Here is a 23,629-nt window from a genome sequence, read left to right as displayed (position 1 = left end):
GACTGGCTCAGCCAGCTCCCTTGTTGTGTTGGCTGCCAAGGATCTCAGGCTAAATTTTGTCCCAGTTACAGTAGCTTTCCCCTTTCTTTGACTTTTTCATATACGTAATATTCTGGTGCCCCTACTTCTGCCATCTTCTCATCTCCACCCATATTCTAATAGTGCTGTTTTTATTATCGCTCTTCCTTTCATTGGAAGATGGCTCAGACTCTTGGGGGTTGGGGATGCAGGTGAGGGTGGGGTGCAAGGGGTAGATGACGCTAGGATATAAATAATAAACAAAGAATCAGCAGAGTAACAAACAGACAAATCAACACATCTGCTATGATTGGGATTTGACAAGCCTCAAGCTGGCAGTGTAAGCCCCAAGCAGGAGGGAGCCGGGCTAGGAGATTTAAGACCATTCTGAGAATCACGAGTCACCATCTGCCACAAGCACTTCAACAGATTGATATTCCACCGAGCTAGCTCAATGAGCTACTTCTCTATCCTTGAGAAAGAGTCATAAACTATTTTTTAAATGAGCTATCAGAAATTGTATGTCATAAATTGTGTAGTGGCTCTCCTATTTCCTCATACTCTTTCTTGTTCACCAAAGCAGTAGAGGAAGTTGGCTTGCCTTCTTGGGGTTGTTATTCGCCGCATCTCCTGAGAATAGAACACTGGACCATTTGAGAGAGAAAGAAAACACTGTGTCTCTCGGTGTGGTTTGTTTGCTTGTTGGATGCCTGTGTCCTACGGTGAGGCTTTGCTGGGACTTCTGATGGCAGTCCGTGTGGGTCAGCCCACTTACTACCCATGAAGGTCTTGATCTTCTCAAATGTGTCAGGAGGGGGCCGCCTAACACCTTGGGAATCCTGGTGCTAAAGCATTCCATCACAAGAAAGAATCCATTGATGTAGTACAGGCAGATGAAACCATCTTCATTCATGTGGGTGCACACACCAGGTGTGCACAACGAACTTCCCTTCGGTGCATATTTACCATCATTTTCATTTGATGAGGACAGAATTTCCAGGTTGAGTTTCTTGATCTCCTGCCATGGCTCATCTGGTTGGTTTTACCACTGTGTGTGGGTTTTATTTTTTTCCTGAAGTTGTCTTCTCATATTCATAAATAGCCTAATAATTGAGGTGCCTGCAGAACAGAAGGGGTTTTTTTTCCTTATAGATAAAAATAAATTATTCACATGGGTGAGTTTCTTAGGTACTTGAAATTCTATTAACCTGATTGCATCCATTTCCAAATGTATTTGACAAAGAAATTTCTTGGGGGGAAGTGCCGGATTCTTGCTCACCAAACATTTGTAAATCTAAACATGTTCTCCTCGTAGAGAACAGAATAGGAGAGGTAGGACCAAAGCATGCATATCACCCAAGGCGCCCACAGAGGCCGTAGGGCAGATGCCTAAGGGTCTTGCTCCTTGATGCAGACTGCACAGTGTCCTCTTGCCCCGTCTCATTATACTGTGTTTCCTAGACCACGGTGAGTCTATGAATGGATCACCCACAGGTCTGTGTTACATCTCAAAATCAGAACAAGGCCCAGAACTGTTCCTGATAAATTTGTGAGTCCCACCTCCATGACCACAGTGTCATGGCCATTAGATCATCTAGATTTTTCTGCTGCTCCGATGGAGGGTCGAAGAACAGTTCAACCAGTTTTGTGGCGGAATCAGCTCACACCAGCTGCCCAAAGCCCTGAAGGTGCATATCGTTTACTTGCAACTGGCTACAGTAGGAGTATTTCCTCCAGGGGGATTGACAAATGCTCCACCCCTGAGCCAGAAGAGTGCCCCACTATGCTTTTACCTGAATTGTGGACCCCATGTCCCCCCTTGGGGTCACATCCTTGACAATTCTCAACACCTTGGGGCTGACTCTCCTCCACACAGGAATCTGCTAGAATCTGCCTGGAGACCCCACCAGGACCAGGACCAAAGGAAGCTGCGCCAGTTGGGCTATTGGAGGTCGTTTCTTCATCCAGGCCTCTCCCTCCAGTGATCCAGGAAGTCTGGAGAACATCGGAATTGGGAATTCTGCTCGATATTTCCCTCCTTTGGGTCAAGAGGTTTCTATGTAATCTTTAATCGAAATGTTTTGAAATGGTAGCCCGGGCACCATCCAATTCTTTTGGTCTTATGGCAAAAGAGACAGCTGCTCGTGGAGGCAATTAGGTGTCATTCCATACCCGCCTATTCCTGACTCTCCTTCTTGGTCTGTGGTTGAAGGCAAATAGAAGTTGGTGTGTCCTAGATGGCTGTTTGTTTGTAAGACACTACGCAACAAACTAGGAAGGAGAACAGAGGCACTAAACATATTATTAGGCAAATTAACTGGAATGCGTGTTAAGCTATGACCTGAAACCTCCAAACCAAGAAACCAAATCCCATGAGGTTTTTGGTTGTATCTAAGCAGCCTCAGCTACTAACCTTTTTCAATCATTGCAAATGTACTTATCATACAACTTTAACCAGTTCAGGTGTTCAGCTTATTGACAGAAATTACAATATTAGGCAATGCAATCCTACCCTTAGTCAACATACTATTTCCTGCACTGTAGGACCCCTTCCCCATTTCTCCTCCTCTCACCCCTGGGAATGACTGATCGGCTTTGTTCTGGATACACTTGTCTTTTCTCGTCTTTCTGTAAGTGAGGCCACACACTCCTTTTCCTTTTGTGACTGGCTTTTCGCACTCAGTGTGTCGTCCCTTTACGATAAACGTTTCCCACGTGGCTATAGCATCTTTCATTTTCAGCAGCTAAATATGGAGGCTCACATGTTACGTTCAGTCCTCTGTTCCTTGTCTCCCTCCCTAAAGATTTACAACCTCGGAGCCCGTGTGAGGCCCTTCGTGTCTGTTTTACAGAGTTCGGATCTCTGAGTGGGACTCCACGTGGCAGCAATGGGTTTGCTTTGGGTTGTGGTTCGGCATTTGTTGTCACTGTTTTGTTTGTTTTCCATTCCTAAAGGAACACAGTTAGAGCTCAGTGTGGTTTTAATTTGTGTTTTTCTAATCACGAACAATGTTGCTTATCTTCTTATGCATTTATCTTGTATTCGCAGTCTCTGTTCAGATATTTTGCCCATTTTAAGAATTGGATTTTTTTGTGTGTCCATACTATCAAAATGTTAAGAGCTCTTTATAAATCCTGCATACAAGCCCCTGTGGTGTTTTTCAAATCTCTTCTTCCCATTTGTGGCATGCCTTTTCTTTTCTTTTAATGTCTGTGTATTTCTTTTGAAAAGGTCTTGCTGTCCAGGTCCCACCTTCATAGATTCTAACACAATTGGACAAGGGTGGAGCCAGGGGACAAATTTTGTTTGTTTGCTTGTTTTGCTTTTAATTTCCCAGGGGATTCCAACAGACAGCCACAGTTGATCACTGCTGTGTGAAAAGAATTAGCATCGACCTTCTGCTGCCCCTGGCCTGCAAGAAGAGCCAGCACGCATTAAGATAGGAACTACCTGGCCAGCGGAATTTTGAGAGATTTTCTTGGTCTTTTGGCATCCTCCAAAGTCATGCAAACCAGCTGGTGAGACACATATGACTCAGAAGAGAGAACCACTTTCTCTACAATTTGACAAGTCACAAAAACTTCCCCACGCCCTCCTACCCCTTCCTCCCAATACCCTAACAGCCCAGCACCCCATCTCAGATGGAGAGAGGCTTCTCACAGGAAAAAGCTGCACGGCCAGCTTTGCCCCTGCTCCTGACAAGTCACACCTTCTTTTTCATTATGCAATCGGTCACAGCCGGACCTTGTGCCCCTGCCAAACCTTAGAAACCGCTTTGTATACACCAATATGGGAAAACAGTTCTTCTTCCTGGGTGCTCACATGCAGCTTTGTTGAGATGGAGGGACCAGGGAAGGATGGGTTTCAGTGACTTTTTTACTCATCTGGGGACAAACAAAGCCTTAGGACCAGCAGCTGGCCAGTGTACACCACCTGCCCTGGGAACCTGAATGAGGGAAGGACCACAGGTTTGGTACGATGAATGACTCTTACTCATATACTACTTTTTTTATATAGTAATTCTTCAACCCCAAATCTCAAATAGTTTTGTTAAGTCAGTGGTTCTCAACCTTCCTAATGCCGCGACCCTCTCATAGAATTCCTCATGTGGTGGTGACCCCAACACTATAAAATTATTTTTGTTGCTACTTTATAACTATAATTTTGCTACTGTTATGAATCAGCGACCCTGTGAAAGGATCATTTGACAGCCCCCCAAAGGGGTCGCGACCCACAGGTTGAGAACCGCTGTGTTTAGGGGTGGCAGTAAGCATACACATTAGTCCTCTGCCTGGTACATGAACCAGTGATTATTTTCTTTCTTTCTTTTTTCTTTTTTTACATTTCATAAGAAATGGTTGGCAACCATCTAATTGTACCGTGAAACTGGTGAGGAGCAGGAAGCCAACAGGACTGCCTTCTTTTTTCTGGGTCTCACAGGTTTTCCACCTTTGACAGGGTGCAGTCTTGCCAATTTTCTATCCTGCTTTGTTTCTCTTTTGGGAGTTTTACTGTTTGTGGCTCAATAAAAATGTATTGTGTGCCCTCCACACGTGCCAATCCTGGGACAAGACCCAACATACATAACTTTAAAGGACTCGTTGCTTACTGAAGAAGGAAGACATCAAATCCGATAGCGTGCCTGTGTCAAAGGCAGCATGTTGGTGAGAGCAGTCATGGCAGCAGCGGCCGCTGCCGTTCACTGAGCACCGAGTAGGTACCAAACAGATGCTACATGCTTTAGCATAGGATCTCATTTAGTCCTGGCCACAGCCTACACAATAGGCACCATAATTAATCTATTACGGAGGAGAACGCGGACATAGGTCACACGCGGTGTCCAGACCCGGCAAGGGACGATGAGGATTTCGGCCCTGAGCGTGGAGGTCAGAACAAAGCTTGAAGCAGAAAAGATTTGACCTGGGCATACAGGAGATGACAGGGCAAAAGGCTTTCGGGACGAGAGGACAGGTCGTCCATGAGAATGATGTGGGAGCAATGTCATCAGAGCCATGTAGTTTCCCGCCCGATCCTGATGACCGAAAGTGAGAGTAGAAAGAAACACGGGAAAACCCTAACCAAGGAAGCCGCCACAGAACCAGCCTGCTCCAGCAGGACCCCAGGCAGAGCCTCTCGGGGGCCCTCCCCGCCCACTGGAGGAAGAGGGTGACTTCAGTCCTTTCTGATGGGTGAGGAGCCAGAGAGACAGAGATTAAAGCAACTTCTAGAGGCACAGAGAGAATTAAAAGTGGAGCCAGAATGCACATCTTCAGACAGTTGGAGGCCAAGACTCATGCTCTCTCATCTTAGCCAGCCACCTCTGAGATCACTGAAGCCCCAAATCAGTCTCATTAGATGTGTATTCATAAATTGCAATCAACAAGAGGGTCTAAAAGGCAATACAGGGCCATCCTGCTGAGCAGTGCTTTTTCTCAGCACTCTTGGCTTTTGATTGCGCATGGGAGGCTTCGAATGTGTGCTTCCTGCAGACGCTTTGCTCTTTAGCATCACTGACCTACTGTCAGGCCAACCCTGGGGGGACAGAAGCGCTGGGGAGGCACAAGGGGAGCAGTCTGTCACTCACAAGTCCTTTCCCACAAACAAACGGTCCAAGCCCCGTCCCTGGCTGGGTCTGGAGACCTCGGTGAAGCTCAGGCAGAGGACCTGCTTTCTAGCTTCCATCTGGGGTTCAGTTTTCTTGACTGGGGCAAGATTGCCCAAATTCTCAATCTATTTAAATCTTCTAATGAGTTCCTTTTGCTTTGTGTGTTTGTTTGTTTTTACATCTATTTTATTTTTGTTCTCGTTGAGACTATACAGAGCAGAACACACACCAAGTCGGTATTTTTTTTTCAGCCTTGGAAATCCTGTGTGTAGCTTTGGAGACCCCATGGGGCAGTTCTATTCAGTCCTATTGGATCCCTCTGAGCCAGAATCCCCTTGAAGGCAGTGGTTTGTGTTTGGTTTGGGGATATAAATTCTACTCTTTGTGTGAAGGAGGTGGGATTAGGGTCAGTAGTATCTTCAGTCACAACCTTATGACAAGCTATGGCCTAAAGTCCTTCCCTTATTTACGTAACACCCTTGCTTGCGCTATGCCTTTTTTTTTTAATTTTTTTTAACAATTTATTGGGGCTGATACAATTCTTTTCACAGTTCATACATATACATACATCAATTGTATAAAGCACATCTGTACATTTTTTGCCCTAATCATTTTTTCTCTTTTCTTCTTTTACATTTTATTAGGGACTCAAACAACTCTTACCACAATCCATACATATACATACATCAATTGTATAAAGCACATCCATACATTCCCTGCCCCAATCATTCTCAAGGCATTTGCTCTCCACTTAAGCCCCTTGCATCAGGTCCTCTTTCCCCCCCCCTCCCTCCCCATTTCCCCCTCCCTCATATGCCCTTGGTAATTTATACCTCGTTATTTTGTCATATCTTGCCCTATCCGGAGTCTCCCTTCCCCCCTTCTCTGCTGTCCCTCTCCCAGGGAAGAGGTCACATGTGGATCCTTGTAATCAGTTCCCCCTTTCCAACCCACTCACCCTCCACTCTCCCAGCATCGTCCCTCACACCCTTGGTCCTGAAGGTATCATCCACCCTGGATTCCCTGTACCTCCAACCCTCATATGTACCAGTGTACAGCCTCTGTCCTATCCAGCCCTGCAAGGTAGAATTCGGATCATGGTAGTTGGGGGGAGGAAGCATCCAGGATCTGGGGGAAAGCTGTGTTCTTCATCGATAATACCTCACACCCTAATTAACCCATCTCCTCTCCTAAACCCCTCTATGAGGGGATCTCCATTGGCCAACACTTGGGCCTTGGGTCTCCACTCTGCACTTCCCCCTTTATTTAATATGATATATGCATACATATATACACATACATATATACATATACACATATATACACATACATACACACACTTATATCTTTTTTTTTTTGCATGATGCCTTATATCTGGTCCCTTGGGCACCTCGTGATCGCACTGGCCCGTGTGCTTCTTCCATGTGGGCTTATTTGCTTCTGAGCTAGATGGCCGCTTGTTCACCTTCAAGCCTTTAAGACCCCAGACACTATCTCTTTTGATAGCCGGGCACCATCGGCTTTCTTCACCACATTTGCTTATGCACCCATTTGTCTTCAGCGATCCTATCATGGAGGTGTGCAGTCAATGATATGATTTTTTGTTCTTTGATGCCTGGTAACTGATCCCTTTGGGACCACTCGATCACACAGGCTGGTGTGTTCTTCCATGTGGACTTTGTTGCTTCTGAGCTAGATGGCCGCTTGTTTATCTTCAAGCCTTTAAGACCCCAGTCACTATCTCTTTTGATAGCTGGTCTGCCATCAGCTTTCTTCACCACATTTACTTGTTCACCCACTTTGGCTCCAGCCGTTGTGTCGGGAGAGTGAGCATCATAGAGTTCCAATTTAATAAAAGAAGGTATTCATGCATTGAGGGAGTGTTTGAGTAGAGGCCCAAGGTCCTTCCGCCACCTTAATACTTGACCTATAAATATAGACACATAGATCTATTTCCCCATCCTCCTATATATATTTGCATGTACATGTCTTTGTCTAGACCTCCATGAATGCCCTTTGACTCCTAGCTATGCCTTTTATTTTGCAAGCGATAAAAGGATGAGAGGTCAGCAGGGAGGAGAGAGGCCTGCCTACCACCAAGAAAGACGAGCTGAAAGTGGAACGTGTCTCTGGGGCCCAGAGTCCCTGTGCCGAGAACTCCTAGACCCAGGAGAAGATTGACACTGACATACATGGAGATCTCCAAAGGAATGTCTGATCTGCAGCTCCTGAGGTGACAAAGACCTTTCCCCAGAGCCAACGGAGAGAGAAAGTCTTCCCACAAACTGATACCCTGCATTTGAACTTTTAACAAATCCGTTTGCTAAAGCCACCCACTTGCAGTATATTTTAGTAGTTTCATTGCGATATAATTCACCTATCATACAATTTGATAGTTCAATCATATTTTTTAAAGAGTTTGCAATCATCAGCACAATCCATTTCAGAACTTTTTTCTTTCTCATACTCACTGTTAGCTCCCCGTTTTCCCCCAGCCTCCCCTGCCATGCCCCTGGGAAACCATCAGTCCAGTAACAGTCTCTAAAGATTGATCTATCCTAGCCCTACGATACGGAAAAACATACACAGCAAAGGCCGAACCAAAAAGCCAAGTCAAGCCTCGATCAAAAACAAAGCAAAGAACACTTTAAAAACCAGAACAAATTTTAAATGGTTCCAAAGGAACACCAAATGGTAAGGTGTTACATTTGGTCAAACTCCACTTCACATGCTCTCTGTTGGCAGTAAGGCTAGCCACATCCCTGACTGTGGTCAGAGGGCATCCAAGGGAGACTTAATCCATGTGCGGCCCCATAACTGGATTGGGGATTTCCACTGTCGTCCATGGAGTTCCAACTCGCAGTACGCCTGTTACAGCAGCACTTCCTCCCTAAACCCCGTTCCTTCTCCAAAGTCTCTCTCTGCCCTGAATTTGTGCCCCCTAGGTTTCCTGCTTAGCCTTCTGAGTTGCCATAGTCAATGTGACATTGTTCTGTTTTTTAAAAAAACAAAAACATTTTCCCTCCTCAAGCTAAAGCCAGGCATGAGATGAGGCGTGATCACAAGAGGGTAGAATCTTTTGCAACCCTTTTCCGAGATGCTGAGTCACTCAGTGCACCCACATGGGTTCATTTGTTGTCCTACACATCCTTTGGAACTACTCTCAACCAGCAACTGGGCGGGAGGGAGCAGTAAGGAAGCTGAGAAGATGGGGTGAAATGCCAAGACAAACAAATACACCCCTCTCCTCAAAATCCTGGTCCCAAACACAACCAACCAGTTGCCAGTAAAAGAATGCTGACTCCTGGTGGCCCGTGTGTGCCAGAGTAGAAACGTGTATAAGGTTTCCAATGACCAATGTTTGGGAAGGAGTTCGCCAGACCTTTCTTCCAAGACACTGCTGGGTAAACTTGAACTGCCAATCACAGTTAGTAGCTGAAGATGGTAACCTTTTGCCCCACACCGGGATTCCTTGTTCAAATACAGAATGCTTCAGTTTCCTGGGGCTTCTGTAACAAAATATCGCCATGTGGTGGCTCCTAACAATAGAAATGGACTCTCTGTCAGTCCAGAAGGCTAGACTCCCTAAGTCATGGTGTTAACAGGGCCCACTGAACACTCTAGGGTAAAGTGACCAGACATGCCGCTTTTGGCGGGACAATTCCAATTTTTAAGAATTTTTCCCGTGTCCCACGGCGATTTTTAAAAGTCCCAATTTTTTTAAAGAATGCACGACAAGCTAGGGTGTACGATTTTCAGCTGCCGTGTGGCTATTTCACCAGGATATGAGTTTTATCAATGGTGTCCCGCTGGTGTCCCGCTTTACCAATGTTAAAATCTAGTCACCTTACTCTAGGAGGAAGAACCTTCCTGAATTTTCCAGCTTCTAGTAGCCTCAGGCATCTCTTGTATAGTATAGTATAGTATAGTATAGTATAGTATAGTATAGTATAGTATAATACTGCTGACCCCTGTCTTCCATAGCACAGCATCTGCATCCTTTGGCTTCTCTGTGTCTCCTCTTCTCTCTTTAGGGGTGGGCCCACCTTACTCCAGTAGGACCTCACAACTTCAAAGACCTTATTTCTTTCCAGACCAGGTCACATTCACAGGTACTGGGGGCTCAGGTCTATATATAAATATGAATGATGATGATAGCAACTCCTGATGTTTATAAAAGGCATACGATATAAACTGGTAGCAGTTGGTACATGTTGGCTGTCATCCTTCCTATTACTGTTCCAAACGACAGCCACCGCAAGCCCTCGCTGGCATCGAGTCCATGCCGTCTCGTTATTAGGCCCAGGTGATTATCCACACCGCATTCAACCCTAACCACACCCATTGTTTTTTTACTTTTGGCCTCCAGTCAATGACGACTCCTAGTGACTCTTTGGGACAGAGTGGAACTGCCCCTGTGAGTTCCCAAGACTGTGACTGTTGACAGAAGTAGGAAGGTCCATCTTTTTTCCCATAGAGTGGTTTCAAACTGCTGGCCTTGTGAGTGGCAACCCAACGCATTACCACTAAGCCACCAGGGCTCCAAAGGCCACCACCTCCTAGGGGGAATATCGATGTTCCCATTGCATGGCTAATCATAGTGGCTAAGGGGATGAAGACTTACTAAGTGCCTAGCACTGGCTGAATACTATTTGCATAATCCTCCCAACAAACCCCTCCTCGTAGATGCCATTATTATATACTCATTGAAAGATAACAAACTGGAGCTGGCTTGCCCAGGGCCATGAGGCAAAAGCCGAGTCAAAGTCTGATTCTGCCCAACTCCAAGACCTGTGACCCCAAGACACTTTGTGTAGACGTTCTCTCCCAAAATTAGAAGACTTGCCCAAGAGAATACAATAGATCAAGCCAATTTTCATCCTTATTTGGGGGAGAGCTTTACCTCCAGCCATCTTACTAATTATGAGAGTCATTGCCTAGATCAACCCCGAGGTAAATCGGGTCGTGGAAGTGTCTCTCTGACTGTCACCTGTCAGCCGTGAGGAGAAGAGTCTCCTGAACTGCATGTCGCCCTGGTAGATATGGGTGAGATTGACAGCCCCGTAGGAAGGATGTCAGTTACTAGTTCAGAGAAGGTGGGTGCACTTTAACACAGATTTGCAAGTTTCTCAAACTTCTGGTTGAGAGAATGAGTTCCCTCAGCAAACCCAGGAAAACCTGAGCAACTTTTTCACCTTGTGAGTGCCTTATAGAGTGGACATGCAGGCCAAGGGCCCAGAGAGTGGCCCTGAGAAGGGACTGGGCTCCGCACGGCAGCAGCAGTGGAGGCAAGAGAGACAGCAGAGAACTCCGAGGCAAAGGTGGACATGCATAGACCTGGGACTCACACTCGGGAAAACTGCAATTAGCCAATTGATTAACCAATAGCTCCCGATGAGAAGTCAGCAAACCGGAGGCCTGTGTTCAGCTCTGCCCCTCAGCGAGGCAGGGCCCTAGGCAAGCCATGCCTGTCTCCCCATTCGAGTGTCTATTTCACGAGTTAGAATGAAAAAGAGTCCAGAGAAGAAAAGGACGTACAGCAAAGTCCAGTGTCTCAACTACCCAGGACACAGCAGCTAACATCAGAGCGTCAGATTCAGTGTGTACCTGGGGCGGAACTTACTAGGTTCAAGCCCTTCCCTGCCATGTAATACTTATGTGAAAAGAGATTTCATTAATGTCGAACGTCCCAAAGAGGCTACTGAGAGTTACAGAGGTGCCAAGGTGTGGATTCCAAAGCCCTTTGGGGTCACTGAGCAGGTGGTAGAGTCACCAGGCTAGTCACAGATGCCTCGTCAATCCACATCACCTCCTTCCCATATCCCTCCAAAGATGACCATTTTTGAATTATTTCCTATGGAGGAAAAAGTTTGGAAAGTCCTAATAACCTGTCCGGGTCTTGGATTCACCATCTGTAAATGGAAATAATCTTTGTGCCTACATCTTAATTATCTTGTGAGGCTTAAGGCTATGAACATCAGACATTTAGATAGCCACCAGCCCATAATAAACTCTTAGTAATTTTCCTTCTTATGATCATCATCTCTACTATCCCTATGATCTCCAAGCTAACAAGCCTGTGTTCCTTCTGAATTCAAATGAGCAGAAATACTTCTGCTTCCGATTCCGACTCCCCTTCTGTTCATGATCTGCGAAAGAGACAGCATCCTTCCCTGGCACTCACCCTTTCTCCAGATGAACCTGGTGCCACGGCAGGCTTTGGCTCTGAAGGCATTTGCCCAGGAAGAATTCCAAGAGGAAGAGGGGATTTTATGTCTATGGGGACCCTGTTTCAAAAGGCCGTGCTTCAAGATACACCGATAGGCTATGCCCCGAAAGCCAAATAAGCATAAATACGTACATATAATGGCTACCGACTGTGACGCGTGCTGGCAGGAAAACAAACATGTCACCGTAACCAAGTCAATGTTTACCTGAGACAAGAGCGATTAGAGGGACCGGCCATCGGAAGAGCCGGGTGGTGGATAAAAGAGAAGGAACCATATGTGCAAAGGCCCGTGGTAAGGAGGAAAATGCCATGCTGTGAACTGAAAGGAGACTCGTGTGCCCAGTACATGCTGAAGAGCGGCATGAAATGGATCTGGAGGGAAGAGACAGGCGTTCTCTATGAGGAAGTGCCTCAGAGATGAACTAGTCGCTAACATGTGATTCATCGATCCATCCCTTCATCAACAGCCTCCACTCCATGCCCTGAAAGAGGCGCAGCAGGTGCAGAGGCAGGTAAGACACGATGCCTCCTGACCACCGTGCGATAATGGCCTGACACGGGAGTGCGGATGGAAACGCCTGGAGAGGAGTTATACCAATCACCAGCCCTCAGTAGGGGAGCCTGGTGGAAGGCAGCATCTGGTGCCTAGCTGAACCTGGTGCCTAGCATCTCATTGGCTGGCCAAGGCCACTTAGCAGCTCTGTACATACCAGGCCACCTCGTTTCGACCCCTTGCATTGCCAGTGCACAGAAGCTGGTGCAAAGGAACCACATCTACCTATGGAAATGAGAGGACCCCTGGCAAGGGGGTCAACAAAGCCAAGGAGATCGGGGGAGGAAAGAGCTCGTGGAAGAACCCTGGGAGATGCCTTGCACACGGGTTGGACAGAGCAGTAAGAAGCAATGGCGGATAAGATAAAGAAGAAGGAGAGGTAGGAGGAGAACCAACGGAAGGACAATTTTTATACCCGGACATGAAGAGGGTGTCCTTTAGGGCCCTTGAGGGGAGACTCTTAGGGAAAACAATGTGCCAGTCAGTGTTCTCTAGAGAAACAGAAACAAACTGGGTGTGAAGGGGCGGGGGGAGGGCAGGCAGGGGCTGGGGAGCCGGAAGTGGCTGCACAGAAGCTAACATACACACCCACCTGAAGGGATTCATTTTAAGAAGCTGGCTCCCACGATTGTGAGGCTTGGCAAACCCAAAATTCACACGGCCGGCTAGCAGGCTAGATGCTCACAGACCAGCTGGTGCTGTAGTCTGCAGGCTGAAATCTATCGGACAAATCAGCAGGCTGGAAAGTCAGGCAAGGATTTGACGCTAGAGCATGGAGGCAGAGTTTCTTCTTTAGGAAGCGTGTTTTAGCTCCTAAAGGGCAGCGCAGTGAAGTACTTAATCTGGCCCCCCTAGCCGACGCTTTTCTGCTGGACATCGGTTTCTGAGTCAGGACCAACTCCATAGCTCTTAACAGCAGCCTCACCAAATGACAGGAGGGGACAGTGCCAATAAGGTGCTGGAGCTCACCAAGAGGGTTGCAAAGCCTGCTAATGTTTTCATAAATAAGGCGCATGGCACCCTGATGGGATGGGACCATGCCAATCAGGTGTATGAGATCCTAACGCAGGAACTGGTGAATCACTTTTGCCATCCCACTAGGCTTATGGAAATGAAGAACCTCCTTACCCCAAGAAACAGACTGTGGCCGGATGCATCATTTAAACTTGACTGTCCCAGGAGAGGAAGAGTTTTACAAGAAGCAGCAGAGACCAGGGAACCAGAAGACAGGCCATGCGCAGCACGGAGCTTCCTGGTCTATGAAGCAGAAAAGCTGAGCACCTTCAGACAGGAGGTTTACCAACACAGTAGGGTGTCTCCAGGTGCTTGCCAGGATTAACCTTACCAACTCACCCACAGACCTAGAGAGCTGAGCATCTTAGAATGGAGGCTAATTGACAGAGTGGAGTGTTTCCCAAGCATGTTAGAAACAGGGTTGGTCCAAGAGACAAAAGGGACCAAGGGTTAGGGAAAGGCCTGTCTCTGGGCACAGCTGAGAAACTGTCCTGATGGAAGAGCTGTATCCTGAGTCTTTCCTGATCTTAAATCATACCCTGGCACTTCTCTGATAAACCCTGTAATCATAAGTGGTGTCTGCGAGTTCTAGAACCCAGCAGAGAAGTGAGAGTGCTGTGGAAGAAGTGGGTTTGTGTCCAAACTGGTAAAAGTTTGGAGAGAAGAGGCATGCTTTGCATTGCATTATAGAAATCAGCCTGGATTGATCTAGAATTCGCCTTCTGAAGCTTGAGCAAATCAGACACCAGCCAAGCCATGTTTGCACTATACTTTCAACTGATTGGATGAAGTACAGCTACGTAATCAAGGGTAATCTCTATGTACAGTTAACTGATATTAGATGTTAAGTACATTGACAAAATGCCTCTCGGCACCACTTAGGTTAGTGATTTAATATTAGATATTAAATATCTAAAAGTGAGAGATCGGCATACTACAGTAAAGCCAAGTTGACACATAAGTATAGCTATCACAGATAGGAAGCCGCAGGTCCTGTCTGCAGTGCACAGAAGGTCCTCTGGCCTCTATTTATAAGCACATTTCGCCCTCCTATCGTCATCAAAGTGGAAGAAACAGTCCTTAAAATGCCAATTTAACACTATTGAATTTATTATTCACCACGGACGTTCTCCTAGAGTTTGAGGGTAAGTAGAAAGAGGGAGGTGGAGGAAGAGGGTGAATGTGGCAGGTGTTTGGATCACAGAGGGAAGAAACAAAAGCTAGGAACTATCACCATGTTCCTTCCAACACATTTCCTAAAGCTTGGGTCTCTGACCTTGATCTTCTCCATCCTGTCCATTGGTCCAATTTGGAAGAAAGGGAAGGTGGTGTCCCTGTTATGAAGGGTTTGTGTGTATATTAGTCCAGGTAGACTAGAGAACAAATTTCATTGACACTCATATGTGTATAGGAAAGAGCTTTATATAAAGAGTAAGTGTACATTAAGAAAACATCCCAGTCCAGATCAGGTCCATAAGTCCAATATTAGCCCGTATGTCCAATACCAGTCTGTAACTTCCTCTTCAGACCCATCCAACACATGCAATGACGCTGAATGCAGGAAGATCACAGGTCAGTGGGTGGAAAGTCTTGTGGATCCAGTGGTGGTGGAAACACCTCAGTGCTTGCATGGGTCTCCATGTGGCTCCTCCAGCTCTTGTCATCAGGAAGACGAAGCAGAGAGTCTAACTGTATCTAGTCTCCAGTGAGCTATTTATCTCCATGGCACCTCCAAATGAGGTCATCAAGCTGCGAGCTGATTGACAGGCTAGACTCCACCCCCTTCTCAAGTTGACACCAGATCATGTGAGTACCACAGTGTCTCTTGGGGAAGATCCTTGAGAGAAGGATTCTCTCTTTCACCCTCCCGGTCATATGCCGAGAATGCCTCTCATCCCAGTGGGACCTTACCAGCTAAGGGACATCCTCCTAGCACCTATCATTCTTGAGTCGAGAGGTTGTTGGTCAGGTCCCCTCATAGGAGCTCGTTGGGTCTTAGATTTGTCAGTGCCTCATTTATCCATGTCAGAAACGGGGCACTGTCTGCTCCTTAAGTGTGGTGAGCTGAAAAGCACTAGGGTGAGAGGGAAGAGCTGGTTGTCACTTCGGCGCCTGCTCCCCCGCTCCCCTCTGCACAGAGCTTGTCTGACCCCCCTTGTTTGTCAGTCCCCTAGCAGAGAGACAGTGGCTTTCATCTGAAGAGGTTGAGCAAGAAGGTGGGAATTTTTTTGTACTTCCATAATTTCTAATTGAAGTTAAAGAACAATAGATTAAAACTTGAAAACCACAGAAGAAACCCTGCTAGGCCCTGTTTCAGAAGTGAATTGGTCTATACTGTAAGCAATTTCAATATCCCTGCCGATGCCATGCTTCCAACCCGTTTACAACGGTTCCTTGTATAAACAGTCTAGAGCCTAGTATTGAGTAAGGCTCTCGGGAGACTCCTTTTCCTGACCTGTGAATAATATCCAGGGACCCACTGATGGAGTCCCTAGTACATGCCACGAATGTACTTTTTTTCTATTCAATCTCCATAGCACCATGCTCAGTAGATATCATCACTGTCATTTTCCAAGCAGGGAAACTGAGACTCGGGGAATTGAATAACTTGCTCATGGCCACAATGAGTAGCTATTTCAGTGGCCATCTATTGAGCACTTACTATGTGCCAGGCCCTAGGCAAAGTGATAGATGGGCATTTGCTCACTTAGTGGTCAAGCCACTCTCTGGGTCAGGCTTCTTACCACTTCATCCCTCTCTTAAAGCAAAGAGAGAAAGATAATGGCGAACTCCCCATTCCCTCCTCACAGCTTAGCCGAGCACCAAAGGGGGAGCCATCAACAAAGGGCTGTCTGCAGAGCACGGGTACATGCCAAGATGATGCGCGGCTTCAGCTTCCTCTTTTTAACATCTCTTCTCCTCCAAGATGCCTTTGATGTTCATCTGAGGTCCCCTACATGCACGTATATGCTAAGAACAGGGAAGGGGGCAGTTCCGTCCCACATGCCCCTTCTCCCCTAGTAACGGAGGATCCATCTGAGCCAGAAGAATGGTTCAGGGAAGAGTTAATCCTGTGAATTCTTTAGTTGAAAACAAACCCATAAGCATTATCGGCATTATTTTTATCATTGTCAGTATCATTTGATAAAGTAAAATAATGCACAGTCATTAATTAGCACTGACCTGACCAGACTGTTTGAATTTGTGGACATTGTTGTCTTCAAACTGATCCCAACTTGTGGCCACCCCACGTGTGTAGGGTAGAAGGATTCCATAGGGTTTCCCGAGCTTTATCTTGCTCGGTGCCTTTAGGTGGGTTTCAACTGCCAACCTTCCAGCTAGTTGTCACTTGATCGTTTTGAACCTCCAGGGGTTCCTGGAGTTCCGGTTATCTTCCAAATGTTTTCAAAGAGTGTAGTGGTTACATAATTTCATGTCAAGCCTATCAATCAGGTCACAGCCTGATGGTGCCTCCTGGTGGGCATGACCTTCGCATGAGGATCCTGGGAACTTCTCTCCTTCTCCCTGGGAGGTGGGACACAGTCTCTCTCTCTCTGTTTCACCTTTCTGTTGAGGAGACTCACTCAGAGAGCTGGAGGAGCATCACGGCAGCACTGAGATTCTTCCACCGCCACTGGATCCACAAGACTTTTCATCCACCAGCCTGTGATCTTCCTGCATTCGGCATCATTGCATGTACTACCTGAGTCTGAAGAGTGATTGGTGGACCAGTATCAGACATATGGGTTAATATCAACTTATGGACTTGATATAGACGGGGCTGGGATGTTTTCTCAATATACAATTGCTTTTTTTTAATCATTTTATTGGGGGCTCGTACAATTCGTATCACAATCCATACATACATCCATTGTGTCAAACACATATGTATATTTGTTGCCATCATCATTCTCAAAAAATTTGCCTTCTACTTGAGCCCTTAATATCGGCTCCTCATTTTCCCTCTCCCTCCCCACTCCCTCCTCCCTCATGAACCCTTCATAATTCATAAATTATTTTTGTCATATCTTACACTGTCTGAAGTCCACCCTCACCCACTTCGCTGTTGTCCATCCCCCAGGTAGGAGGTTATACATAGATTCTTATAATCAGTTCCCCCTTTCCACCCCACATTCCCTTCACCCTCCAGGCATTTCCACTCTCACCACTGGTCCTGAAGGGGTCATCTGTCCTGGGTTCCCTGTATTTCCAGTTGCTGTAGCAATGTACATCCTCTGGTCTAGCCAGATTTGTAAGGTAGAATTGGGATCATGACAGTGTGGGGGGAGGCAGGGAGGAAGCATTTAAGAACTAGAGGAAACTTATATATTTCATCGTTGCTACCCTGCACCCTGACTGGCTCATCTTCTCCCTACAACCCTTCAGTAAGGGGGTGTCCAGTTGCCTGCCAATGGGCTTTGAGTCTCCACTCTGCACTCACCCCTATTTACAATGATATGATTTTTTTGTTCTTTGATGCCTCATGCCTGATCCCTTCAACACCTCATAGTCACACAGGCTGGTGTGCTTCTTCCATGTGGGCTTTGTTGCTTCTGAGCTAGATGGCTGGCTACTTGTTTATCTTCAATCTTTTAAGACCCCAGACACTATATCTTTTGATAGCCAGGCACCATCAGCTTTCTTCACCACATTTGTCTTCAGTGATCATATCGGGAAGGTGGGCACCCACTGATATGATTTTTTGTTCTTTGATGTCTGATACCTTGTCCCTTCTACACTTCATGGTCACACAGGCTGGTGTGCTTCTTCCATGTGGGCTTTGATGCTTCTGAGTTAGATAGCCACTTGTTTATCTGCAAGTCTTTAAGACCCCAGACACTATATTTTTTGATAGCCGGGCACCATCAGCTTTCTTCACCACATTTGCTTATGCCCACATTTATCTTCAGCAATCGTGTTGGGAAGGTGTGCATCATGGAATGCCAATTTAATAGAACAACGTCTTCTTGCATTGAGTAAGTATTTGAGAGGAGGTCCAATATCCATCTGTTGCCTTAATACTAAACCTATAAATATATGCATGTAGATCTATTTTCCCACCATCCTATATAAATATATTTACATATTTACATGTCTGTATTTAGACCTCTATAAATACCCATTGTTACTTAGTTCTTACCTCTATTTCCTTTTACTTTCCTCTTGTCCCACTATCATGCTCAGCCTTCATTCGGGTTTCAGTAATTTCTCTCAGTTACATTGCCCTTGCTGAATCCCTACCAGGCCTCTCACACCCACCTTGCCACTAATTTTGGATCACTTGTTGTTCCCCTGTCCCTGGGTTGGTCAACACCACTTCCTTACTCCCGCTTTCCCATCTCCCATGTCCCCCGGAACCATTGGTCCTGTTGTTTTCTCCTCCAGACTGTTCATCCAGCCTATCTTATCTAGATAGATCTGTAGAGATGATAATATGCACCAAAAAACAAGGCATAGAAAGATAGGTGACAAATGAGAACACAGCAATGACAACAAAAAAGAAAATTAATGACCCATAAAAGAATAAATTAATTAAAAGAAAAAGAAAAAATTTTTAAAGGAAAAAACCTGTAAATAGATCAAGGTCTGATTTTTGAACTCTAGGCGTGTCCTCCAGTCAAGTCCGATGGAGTGCCACGCTCTGGCCCCAGAGTCTGTCCTTTGTACTCCCCCGGGAGCTCCCTGCTCTGCTCCCCCGGTTGCTCTGCCGCAGGCCTTTAGTGTTTTGCCTCGGTGTCGTGGGGTCAGTCCGGGCCTGTCCCGACATTGAGTCTCCAGTGTACAATTGCTTTTAGATAAAGCTCTCTCTTACATACAAGAGTGTCTCTGGATTTGTTTCTCTAGTCTACCCAGCCTAACACGGAGAGGGAGCTGTAGACATGAAGGTACGCAGATAGGGACAGGTAGTCTGATGACATTTAATCAGGAAATCATTCGAGAATGTTGGCCTGCGGAGGGGTCAGCACTCTGCTGAGGACAGTTTCCTCTGTTCCTGTTTATGTGTTGATGGATGGGTGCTGTGGTCCAGAGGTTCGCTCTGCTCCCTGGGGTCCAACTTTAACTGGAACTCTGTCCAGTTCTGTAGCTGATGGTGTCACACACTCCCTGACTGATGCTGCTGCCCAAGCCCTCACCTGGGCTGTCGTTGTCCACCTGGGGCCCGTTTTGGCAGAGAAATTACAAGTCTCTTCTTCGACGCAAAGAAATATAGGCATTCCCAGACAAATTGCTTCCCTTCCAGACACATTTGTAAAAGTTGGCTGGGCGTCCCTGACAGGTGACGGAGTGGCCGAGGTTGCTGGAGCAGAAGGAAGAGCAGCAGTAAGGTGCAAGGCAGACAGAGGACGGGCCTGAAAAAGAACCCCGCAATTTGTTTGTTTAGCCAAGAGCCTTGGGAAGGGAGCATCAGTGCAGGATCGCTGGATCCCGTCACACATGACAGGGCACTGAATAGATGTTCCTCTAAATCCAGCAACCCACTTCTCCAGGGAAGCAACAGTGACAGGGACATCTCATTACCCGCCACCTGGAACTCGGTGTCACAAAGGAAAGCACCATTTCCCAGAGAAGTCACACTCTATTTCTCTCCATCACCCTGTGATTCCCCTTGCTTCCCACCCCAATCCACATCTAAGCAGTCTCGCTGCCATAGCAATGTCGAGATGGCTTAGCCCTGCTGGGAATTCAGACAGGAGCAGAGACAGTTTAAGAGAACTAAGAGAATAAGCATAGGTTAGTAAGGACAAAAAAAAATATGCTATCTTGGGCAAGGACTTTAAAGGATGATTTACACGTGTACAGTCCCGGGGCTGATGCTAGTCTGAGGCTGAGAGGTGGAGGATAGGGAGGAACCAATTCATGGACAAGAAATCACTGGCTTCGTCTATTTCCTGCATCAGCCCCTCCAGCCTCCCTCCCTCTGCAGCGTGGAGTAGAACAGATACGGTAGATTCAAAACAACCTACCAGGCAGCTGCCAGGGGCCTGTGGACCTTCACCAGGGCAGCACGGCCAGCCCTCTGAGCGGTGCTCAAGATGCTGCTGATCCCAAACGTCGGAAGAAAACTGAAGAGCCGGCAAACTGTTTTCTTGAGCAGCCTTTCCCTCTCCTCGATTCCCTCCACAGCTCCTCGTGCCTGTACTGCCTTGAGACTGCCAAACTCAATGGCAGCCTTACTTAAAGCAGCCAATGTAGCCGTCTCCCTGGCCTCAACCGATTTCTCCTTTCTTGTCTTACTGCAGGCTTTGGTTTTCAGGTCCATCTCCTGTACCATACTGTATGACCTATGCAGCTGTCTGCTCACGTAAAGATGTCTCAGAAACCCTATCAGAGGATCCCTTTAAGTCAGAATTGGCTGACGGCAGTGGGTACACAGTACAGAGATGATGCCTTATACACGCTTTTGGATAAAGGAATTGGAAAACTCCTGAGATTGGGAAACTTTGGTTCTAGCCCCTGGCTCGGCCATCACTTGAATATGTGATTTCAGGTCTAAGACTCAGGAACCTTATGTATGAAGTAAGGATAAAGGCTGAGATGATGAGATGATTCTGATGAGATGATACTCCGTCCTACCTTTGTTCTCAGATAGCCGTGGGGGTCCACCTGAAGCTCCCTCCCACTCACTTTCTCAGTCTGGCCCTGGGGGTTCACAGAGGAGGGCCCGGGATCTTGGAGGAGGAGAGGCAGAGTCTGAGCAGGCCACCCTTTCTCCCAACAGAAGCAGCTGCTGCCTCCATGTACTTAAGTACCAAGATCTCTAGTAAGACTTTGTTCGGGAAAACGGGGTCAACCACCAAAACAAAGCTTGAAAACTATAGAAATAGATGAACTGCACAGTCCTTTTGAGATAGTCTACCAATAACGGTCCCTCCCTCCCCTGTATCACTTGCTTGAGATCACACCTCTGCAGACTTCCGACTACCCCGGTAACCCACCTGGGCCAGTCCAAATATGCTCCTCCATCCGCCTGAAACTATCAGACAAAGCCTTCCCCACCCTTCTAGATCCAGCTCCAGCACATCCCTTCTTCCTTCCCAAAGAGCTGTGTTCACCCCACACCCCACATCCCGGGTAAGCACTGCCTAAGGACGATAATTAATGAGGAATGACCATGTGTTTGTTTATTCCTCCTGATTAGATGCTTCCCCATCAGGGAGCCTGCCTTCCTTACCTTTAGTCTCTGGTATTCTGTGCAGAGTCTGACTTAGCAGGAATTTACCATTGTCTCCACCAAGGAAGGAAATTAAGCTAGAAGTTAATTCTGAAATTGGTCCATGAGTTGATAAATAGGTAAGGAAATGAGTTGTAGTAAGGCAAACTACATGTTAGTGGAAGACTTCTGTTTATCTGAGGAGAGCACTTGATTTAATTATTCCAGGTGAAACTACACACACACAAAAAAAAAAAACCTTGATGATCTGCTGGGTTTCTTTGGTGGAGTACGGAGGGAACACATATGTCTTAAGTGCTAAAACTCTGCTCTGTACAGCTAATGCTGATTGTGTTTTCCTCCTCCGTGCCCTCTTAGCTTGGAGAAGCTTTGCCACCTTGTTCTAAGAAGGTAACAGGGAGCCAAAGCAAGCCTGTGAGTGAGGTGATAAACTTGAACTTGGAAGTGGGGCATCAGTGATTACTGCTACGAGCAACACTGGATTAGGCATAATTTGACAAACTCAACATTATGCATGTCTGTGAACATGTAACCAGAGCCAGCCCTTCCTGCCTAGGTGCTAGTGCCAGCGGCTCTCTGTCGGAAATAAGTTCACATTGAAAAGGACCGTATTTTTCTGAATCCTAAATGCTCATCTCTGGGACATGTTTAGGGAGTCCATTGACACAGCACTTTCAAATACAGACTCTCCCGACACCTCATCCTGGTCTCTTTTCGATAGGCTGGCAATTCATCAATTTAACTCACCCTAGAACAGGGTGAAGGTATCTAGGATTTTGTCTTGCTTGGATCCACAAACAATGTTCACTGAAGCATCAGTCAAGAGATCAAAAGACACATTATGTTAGGTAAATCTTCCACACAAGCCCTCTTTAGAGTATGGAAAAACAAGGGTCTTATTTTGAGGGCAAAGGTGTGCCTGACCCCAGCCAAGGCAATTTTCCATTGCCTCATATGCATGTCAAAGTTGAGCATCCAGTAAGTAAGAACAAAGAAGGATTGATGCATTTGAATTGCAGTGCTTCTGAAAGCACCGTAGACTGCTAAAAAGACAAACCCATCAGTCTGAAGAAATGCAACCAGAATGCTCCTTAGGGAGAAGGACGGCAAGACTCCATCACAAACACTTTGAACATATTGTCAGGAGAGACCAGCTCCTGGAGAAGGGCATCAGGTTTGGTAAAGTGGAGGGGCAGTGAAAAAGAGGAAGGCCCTTGAGGAGATGCATTGACATCGTGGCTGCATCAACGCTTTCAGGAGCCGTTGCAAGGATGGCGAAGGACCATACAGTGTGTCTGTCTCTTGTGCGTGGGGTGACTATGGTCAGAACCCACTCGTGGCTCCTGTATAAATAAAGCACCAAGAATAGGCCAAAACTAAAGGAGGAATCTGTTTATCATACCCTCAGAAGAAGGATGGTTATAAAGAGCATCGGAGCAATCCTGAAACAGATGGGTGGATATGAGCCACCACATCCATGTTGACTCTTGGAGACCCATAGTATTTCCTAGGCTGTACTCTGTAAGGGAACAGATCACATCGCTTTCTCCTGCTGAGCTACTAGGTGGGTTTGAACTGCTACCTTTTCAGATGAACCATGTTGCCACCCAGGCTCCTTCCTACTCCCCTACGTGCTGCTAAAATGAGCCCTTTGTATTTCTCAGGGATCTACCTTCTCCATCTCTGAATAGCTCTAGTGGGGAAAAGACCCACCCTATGGTCTACAGTCGACACTCACCACTGATGGCCGACTGCCCCCACCCTTTGTACTCTATTGATTTCCTACAGCTCCTTAGGGTTTCTGAAACTGGGAATCTTGTGGACTACCACTTGGCTGTCAGTTTGCTAAACTTTGGTGGCTTGTGTGTTGCTGTAAAGCTGGAAGCTAAGCCACGAGTGTTTCAAATACCAGCATGGTCAGTCATGGTGGACAGGTTTCAACAGAACTTACAGACTAAGACAGCCTAGGAAGAAGGAATCGGAGATCCCCTTCTGAGAGATTAGTCACTGAAATCTTATAGCTGGGAGATGAGCCC

General features: G+C 46.6%; 1 protein-coding gene across 1 annotated transcript in view; it reads left to right on the top strand.

Moving 5' to 3' along the window:
- The window catches only part of SLC7A14 (solute carrier family 7 member 14), a 71,280-nt gene that overhangs the window by 415 nt on the left and 47,236 nt on the right, over positions 1–23,629 (top strand). The window lies entirely within an intron of this gene.

Source organism: Tenrec ecaudatus, chromosome 4 (assembly GCF_050624435.1).
Source record: "Tenrec ecaudatus isolate mTenEca1 chromosome 4, mTenEca1.hap1, whole genome shotgun sequence".
Lineage (NCBI taxonomy): Eukaryota > Metazoa > Chordata > Mammalia > Afrosoricida > Tenrecidae > Tenrec > Tenrec ecaudatus.
This window is presented reverse-complemented; position numbering and strand designations above follow the sequence as displayed.